Source organism: Theobroma cacao, chromosome 2 (genome assembly GCF_000208745.1).
Source record: "Theobroma cacao cultivar B97-61/B2 chromosome 2, Criollo_cocoa_genome_V2, whole genome shotgun sequence".
NCBI classification, from domain to species: domain Eukaryota; kingdom Viridiplantae; phylum Streptophyta; class Magnoliopsida; order Malvales; family Malvaceae; genus Theobroma; species Theobroma cacao.
This window is the reverse complement of record NC_030851.1, coordinates 13,854,860-13,862,476: the sequence shown is the minus strand read 5'-3', so window position 1 is coordinate 13,862,476 and position 7,617 is coordinate 13,854,860. Positions and strand designations below refer to the sequence as shown.

General features: G+C 34.6%; 1 long non-coding RNA gene and 1 pseudogene across 1 annotated transcript; one reads left to right on the top strand and one right to left on the bottom strand.

Annotated features, from left to right (window-relative positions):
* LOC18608897 lies at positions 559 to 3,857 on the top strand (annotated as a pseudogene).
* On the bottom strand, positions 5,372 to 6,952 carry LOC108660831. The gene is made up of 2 exons (XR_001926524.1): positions 6,912 to 6,952; positions 5,372 to 5,680 (listed from the first exon to the last, which is right to left on the bottom strand). It is a non-coding gene; the product is annotated as an uncharacterized LOC108660831 (long non-coding RNA).

Here is a 7,617-nt window from a genome sequence, read left to right as displayed (position 1 = left end):
TAGTTTTAAGGCTTACTTAAGGCTTTATTTTAAGAGTTTAAGGCCATACGAAGTTGAATTTAAATTTCTGTGACATATAAATTGTCTTTATATATATTTAATAAAAGGAAGTAAGAACGCTTACAATGGAACTAGTCTAGACCTAGGACACGAATAACATCTTTAATAAGGAGCTCTCTTAATGTGGATAACTGAATGTGAAATTGTTGCAACCCTAACTTTTTTAAAAGAGAGAAAGAAAATAAAAAATTGCTACTTAATCAAAACAAAAAAGAATGCCTCTAAAACAAATGTCAAAAGATCAAATTCATGTGATGAGATTTGTCCCATAAAGCCTACACATAATACGGATAAGGTTACCGATGGGCAAAGGGGGCATATTCGCTGCGTTTCAATACGTCAAGCTATGAACTAGAAAACCCAAATTCATGTACCCATCCCTAAACAATATGTTGTTAATCAATTGAAAATATAATAAGTAATATGTTAATCAAAATTAGAGCAAAAGAAACCTTGAAAAAAGGAAGCTACTTGTAAAAAGGTTAAAGGCCGTGATTTTTTCCTCCTTTCTTCTATCCACGGAATTCCATCTTAAGTTTCCAACACTCTTCCTTGCAAAAAAAAATAAAAGCAAGTGGAATATTCTTGCTTCCGCAGAGATCAATATGTTAGAACTATATTTTTTCCTTTCCCCAACCACTTTAAATACCCACCATAGCATCTCTGTTTCCTCGTGTCATCTTCTGGAACAGCTCCAACCCCCCCATCAGTATCCCTATCTGACCATCTTCTTGAATTCCAAATCTTAGCCCTTAATTTTTTTTTTTTTTGGAAAAGACATGGCTCTCAAAGTTGTTCATGTCTCTGATGTGCCTCATCTTGATCAAGTCCCAGAGAATGCCGCATTAGCACTCTGTTCAACTCGTTTCTCCACAGGTAAAGTTGTTGAATTTGAAATCTTCAAGAAACCCCTTTTTAATTTTAACAGCAACAATGCTTTTTGAGTTAAAAAATCTTGTTTTAATGGGGATTAATTTGTGGTTTATACATAAACTTAGGTGTCAATGATAATGAAAAATGCGCATACAAATTTCCAAAGTTTGTGGTGATGGGTCACAGAGGGAGCGGAATGAACATGTTGCAATCACCCCGATCCCATAATGAAATCCATCAAAGAGAATTCACATTTTTCTTTCAATGAAGCCGCTCAGTTTCCTGTCGATTTCATTGAATTTGACATTCAGGTGAGACTACTATCTGTCATCTTTTTTTGGTCTTCGTTAACCAAACTTTTTTCTTTCGCTACATAGAAGGCAAAGGGTCCAATCCAAAACAGAACATAATTGTAGGTAACTAACCAACAACCAACAGGGTTTATGTTTCTTACAAATTTGCCGATGGTTTCCTGCCAGTCTGTCGTTTATTATTTTTTTGAAAACGGCAACGTTATTTTATTCGGATGAGGTGGGGGTGCATGTGAACCCCGCCGAGACGATAAAATAATTCTATCTCTATTCGCCTCGAAACTGCCAATTTGTTTTTTTCCTAGTAACCAGTTCTGATGGAGACATGTATGTGGTCCTTTGCTTGTGGCCCTTACTTTCAACCCGAATCCAACTGGATCCGGGCTGCCCCCACAATGGACATGACCTCATGTTCGGCCCAGATTAACTGGTCGAATATTAAAAGCATGATGTCTCAGCCAGCTTCTTGAATTAATCGATTGAGACAGCTAGCTATGGTTAATCAATTAATTCACCCTTTTTTAATACTTCCATTCCACTCTTTCAACGTTCGTTGTTGAATTAATTATAATCTGCATTCAATATTTTGAAGGGCACTGATCAGTTTACCTTTTTTTTTTTCTTTGAATTGCCATTATTGGTTTTTTAAACTATTGGATGAACGAAGAACCTTTAGACGGAACTTGTAAACAAAAAATCCTATTTGTTGTAAGTGACAAAAGATGACTATCCAGTCATTTACCATGACAATTTCATCCTCCATGAAGACAAGGTTAGCTATTTTCACTTCTGTTCTAATAATTTGCATGCTTTACATAAAACTAAAGCCACTGATCTCCCATGATTTCTTTTAGACTATATTGATTTTTTTTTGTGTTAATTTTAGGGTGTCATTGTCGAGAAAGGAGTTACAGAGGTTCCTTTAGCTGAATTTCTTTCCTATGGACCCCAGAAAGAGCTTGGAAAGGTGATAACTGGTCTCACCATTGATATTTATCCTTTCACTGAATATGTTTTAGAACGACAATTTTGTGTTGACAACAATTTCATTTTCTCTCATTTTGTTATGCTGTTATATTGCAATTCAGGAGGAATCGATTTTCAGGAAAACAAAAGATGGGAGGATCTTTGAATGGAAGGTTGAAAAAGATGCTCCTCTGTGTACATTGGAAGAGGTTTTTCGGAATGTTGATCAGTCCTTGGGTTTAAATATCGAATTGAAGTTTGATGATCAGATTGTTTATAAGGAAGAGGAACTCTCACGTATACTTCAAGCTATCCTGAAGGTAATGCTTGTTTCAGCCTTTAGTTGGTGGGGACTGGGGAGGTTTGATCTTTGCATTATGATTTTCAGATTAAGGATAAGTAAAGAATTTCTAGTTTTCTAAATTTCATGAACCAGGTGGTGTTTGAGAATGCAAAGGACAGACTAGTCATGTTTTCAAGCTTTCAACCTGATGCAGCCCAGTTGGTTAGAAAATTATAGAGCACATACCCTGTAAGATTACTTTCTTTTCACTAATACTGTTACATCTTACCTATTGCTATTGCCATTAGCTTTATATTGGAAGCTGATCTTCAGCAATCTATGGTGATAAATAATCAACCATTTTTGCAATGTATGTGCTATTATGAGTAGATTATAGCATAAGAATGCAGGACATGCATTTTATCTTTACTGAGAAATTATGTCGGATCACAACATTTCAAACTAAAGGTTTCTTTTTTGTTAAAACTGAAATGCTCTGAAGATTTCTTCTAAAAGTCTTTGGCCCTGCCGTGAGCAGGTATTTTTCCTCACTAATGGAGGATGTGAAATTTACACGGACATAAGAAGGAATTCGTTGGATGAGGCTATTAAGCTCCGCCTGGCCAGTGGCTTGCATGGAATTGTATCCGAAGTCAAAGCTACCTTTAGAAGTCCTGAAGCGGTTGCAAGAATCGAAGAGTCGAAGCTTTCCCTCATAACATATGGCCAACTGAAGTAAGTTAAAGACAGTTTCCAACTCTTTTTGTTGTTTCTTAAGCTCTGCTTGTATTTCCCTCTAGTTGATTATCCGTGCAATTGCCATTTTTCTTAATTTTTTGCAGTTAGGTGCCAGAGGTTGTTTACATGCAACATCTAATGGGTGTAGAGGGAGTTATTGTTAACCTAATTAAGGAGATTACTAAGTCAGTATCGAATTTAACCCAACCAACGGAGGGAGAAGAAAAAAGCTTATTTGGAGACGGAGGGAAGATGCAAGTGAACACAAAGCCCCAATTTTCAAAGGATGAACTCTCCTTTCTATCAAAGCTAATACCAGAGCTCATTCACTCTTGATTTAATGGGTGATAGCCAATTTGACAGATCTCCAAATATGTAAACAATGTTGAACTTTCTTCCTACCCTTTTGTAGAACATCTGATGTAATTAGTTATGCTTAGTTTTCTATACTAATTGATGTCTTAGCTCCTTTATAAACAGGCTGTTTGTTATTTAGAAACGCTAGAGGAACCGGAAGGGCCTCATAGCTATAGTTTGTGAAGTTGGGAATCAATTGCTTAAGGCAAAGATGTGTTGAATATCATTAGCATTTACTGTTTCGCTTTGTCTTAGGCACCTTGCTGTTACCCAAGAAAATGAAATTTACGAATCTTTTGAATTCTATCCCTAAGTTTGTTGTTGGTTTTTTATAGTCGGAAGACCAATGAGTCAAATAACCTAGTAAAATTTGTTAATAAATCATAATCACAATCTCTATAATTGCTCATTCCCAACTGGATACCACATATATTACCCAGAATTACCAAATCCCAAAGTATTGAACTAGGAAAATATGAGTTTACAGTTGAAACTAGGAAAAATACAGATTATAAATAAAGTTGTAAAATAATTTTACCATGATCAAATTTGTACCCGTCTTTTATCTTTTCAAAAATTAATACAAAGTGACTCGAAGACTTTGATTCTAGACATTTTATGAGTATATTAATCTCAAACTCATGGTAAGAACTATTATAGCATTAAGCATGATTCACATTTTTCACAATACACTAACCTTAGTGGGTAATGGGCAAAGATGGGCTTTTCTCTTAAAAGGGAAAGCTTTACATTGTAGTAATTTTCTAAACACTCTTCATGAATTGTTGATATGTAATTTGGTGAAATACCCAAAAGTTGTTTATAACCCTTTAAAAACCACTTGATAACTCTTATTAAGATATTCTTGATAATTTATCAAATGATGATAACAATAATCTTGATAATTCCAATTTATAAAGATAAAAGATTAAAACAAATTTATCCAAATAAGATGACAATCATAAGTGTTACCTCAAAAATCCAACATCTCCTACTCACACATGATGGAAAGTCATTTACCACTCTTGTAAACCATCTCCCACTCACACGTTCATATAAGTTAATGTATTGTGTGATCATTCAGTACACTTGAATTTAGGAGCTTTATATTAGGAACTCGTTAAAGTTAGCATAAAGACATCAACCTTTTAAAATATAGTGTCTCATATGTCTCAAACTTATTTCATCACATCAAATTGAGTATCTCAAATTCCTTAACGAGTGTACTTCAACTTTTCTCATGTTGTAACAATATTGACTTATATGTCATAACTCTCAATAGCAACAAAATGAGTTGACCTTGAATGTAGTGCATTGATGTAATATCAAATAGTCTTCTCTTTCCATTCATACCATCTTCTTTACTTTCTCAATAATGTCTCTATAACCAAATCATTCATCGTCTTAAGTAACATATTGAAGTAGCAGCAAATATCCATTTCTCACCTTATGATATAGTCAAAAGTCATAAAAGGCATGATGAAGGTTGTATTAGCCTCTTAAAGGAGTCACACAATGAAAAAGTACAGATCCATTTTTCCATCTTCTACATCAATCGAAAAAGACATTGTCACAACCCAAACCCGGAGTCATGGCTGGCATAAGGGCCACAATAGGTAAGGCCCACTAGAACTAAGTAAGCTCAATTAATAATTAAGCTAAACTCATCTCATGTTCTTATAGTGTGCGAAGTCATCCCAAACACTGTAATGCATTCACATGAAGATCTATACGTATACATTTTATCATGATCATATATTTGCTCCATGTTCCATGACCAATATAACACATCTAACATTGACATTTCAATACACATCTCATGTGCTCATCACAACCACAATAACATAGTCAAATGACAACATTTATAACTCGATGTAAGCCAACACCATCATTGCAAAATTAATATTCAACAAGCCAAATCTTGGCTACAAGACAATGTATTTGAACTCATCATAAATACAACATATAACTAGACACGGACAATGAAATGGACACAAATTGAAGGTAACACCTATCAGATATCTTTCACCAACACCTATTGAAAGATATGGAAGGGACCTCTTCAAGAGTAATGATCCGTCTGGCTGTGTATCTGAAAACCAAAATATGAATTTTAAAAACGTGAGTATAACTTAGTGAGTAGATATAAGAGGGGAAGAAGCCAACGCACAATTGTTTTTCATAATACAATGACTTTATTTTTAAACCATGTGTTTTGTAATAAAACAAAACAATTCATATGCCATATCTAAACCCCAAGTTTCAAGTCCTTCTGGAAGCAATTTAAAGTATAGAACTCTCTTTAAGCTTAATTGGAAGTATCAAGACAATTCCAAGTGAAAACAACTTGAAAAGGGGTCATTTTTTAGAAACCATGTTGTACGTTTCGATACTTAGGTCAAAGGTATCGATACTTTTTGAACAAAATGCTTCCTAAAGCATTCTGTCTAACAAATATCGATACTTCCTTCAAAGGGTCCTTCATTCATAAACCTAGATTTTTGCTTATAAACACTCAAATTTGGTGCCTTAAGAAGAGTCATGCATACCTTATGCCAAATATCCAACTTAGAGACAATTCAAATAAAAAACAAGTAAAAGACATCATTTAAATTCAAACTCGAAGACCGTGCAACCTAAATCATTTCAAGTCAATACTTCACTAATATGGTATATTATGGAGACTACTTAAAAAGTACTCATATAGTCTAAAGGTGTTCTAACCCAATGGACGATGGTATTTCACCCTTACTATATAAGACAAGTGCGGGTACTCCAATCCAATGGATGGGATATTTCTTTTTCCACATATAAGGCATAAAAGCATCATTTATAATTTGGATACACATGGCTAGCTCCATTTTCTCCTTACTAGTTAAGGCAACTACATTATGCACAACAACTAGCATCCATTGTTGCTAATTACAAGTTCTTAACTTAAGTGGCACCATTAAAGTCAATACTCATTACATAAGTGTGAAATCATTTCACAATGCCTCATGGCAAGATTAAGTGACATGCAATTCTTACAATGTTTGTAAACATAAATTCTCAACAATAGCTTGCTCATCGTTAAGCATAATCACATAATCATAGTAGGGTAGATTTATGTAATCAATACCCATTCACATTATCATTTAAGGTAGATTTTCACCATCAATACCCATTCGCCTTACGCTCAAGGTAAGATTTTCATAATCATTACCTATGCACATTATCATCAAGGGTAGAATTTCCATAATCAACATCCATTCACATTATCATCATGGGTAAGATTTAGATAATCAATACCCATACACATTATCATTAAGGGAAAGATTTACCTTGTCACGACCCGAAACTCCCATCGAGCCCATGACAACCGCCGCGACGTCCTGATAGGCACTCATTACCCCGAATGTCGATCGAAACCCCGCAAGGCTTAGCATCAGCTTCCGCATCTCCCCAGTGAGCGACAGTTATTAAATCTCACATTTCAAAAAAATCATAAGTCATTTCCAAATCAAAATAATAAAATATTACTTTCTGGCTCACATGGGCATTTTCATCATTTTTCTTCGAAAATACCGAAACTCGCCAAAAACATGGTGTAAAAGCTAAATATATTCATATATACTTTAAATCAAATAACTGAAGAATAAAATTACTTTTACAGTGACACGTGGGCCCTCAACTGATTAAGAAGATGTAGGGCTATGAACCCTTACTTTTTAGGATGCAACTCTGAGATTAATTCTCGTCTTAATCAACTATCAACAAATTGTCCTGAGCTTGAAAAATGGATAGGAAGAGGGGTGAGATTGTGATTACATAATCTCAGTGAGTAAACATTTACCATCAAAAGCATCTAAAGCTGAGTAGATGGAGACAATATAAAAACGTTATATCTCAATAATGTTCATAACACAAAATTCATTTCAATCTATACCAAACAATTTCTTTTCATCAAAATTTCCCGACTTATGAATTTCTTAAACTTGGCCCCTGCCAGAATCATTCTCGCGGGTACCTTCGTCAAGGTATCCCACT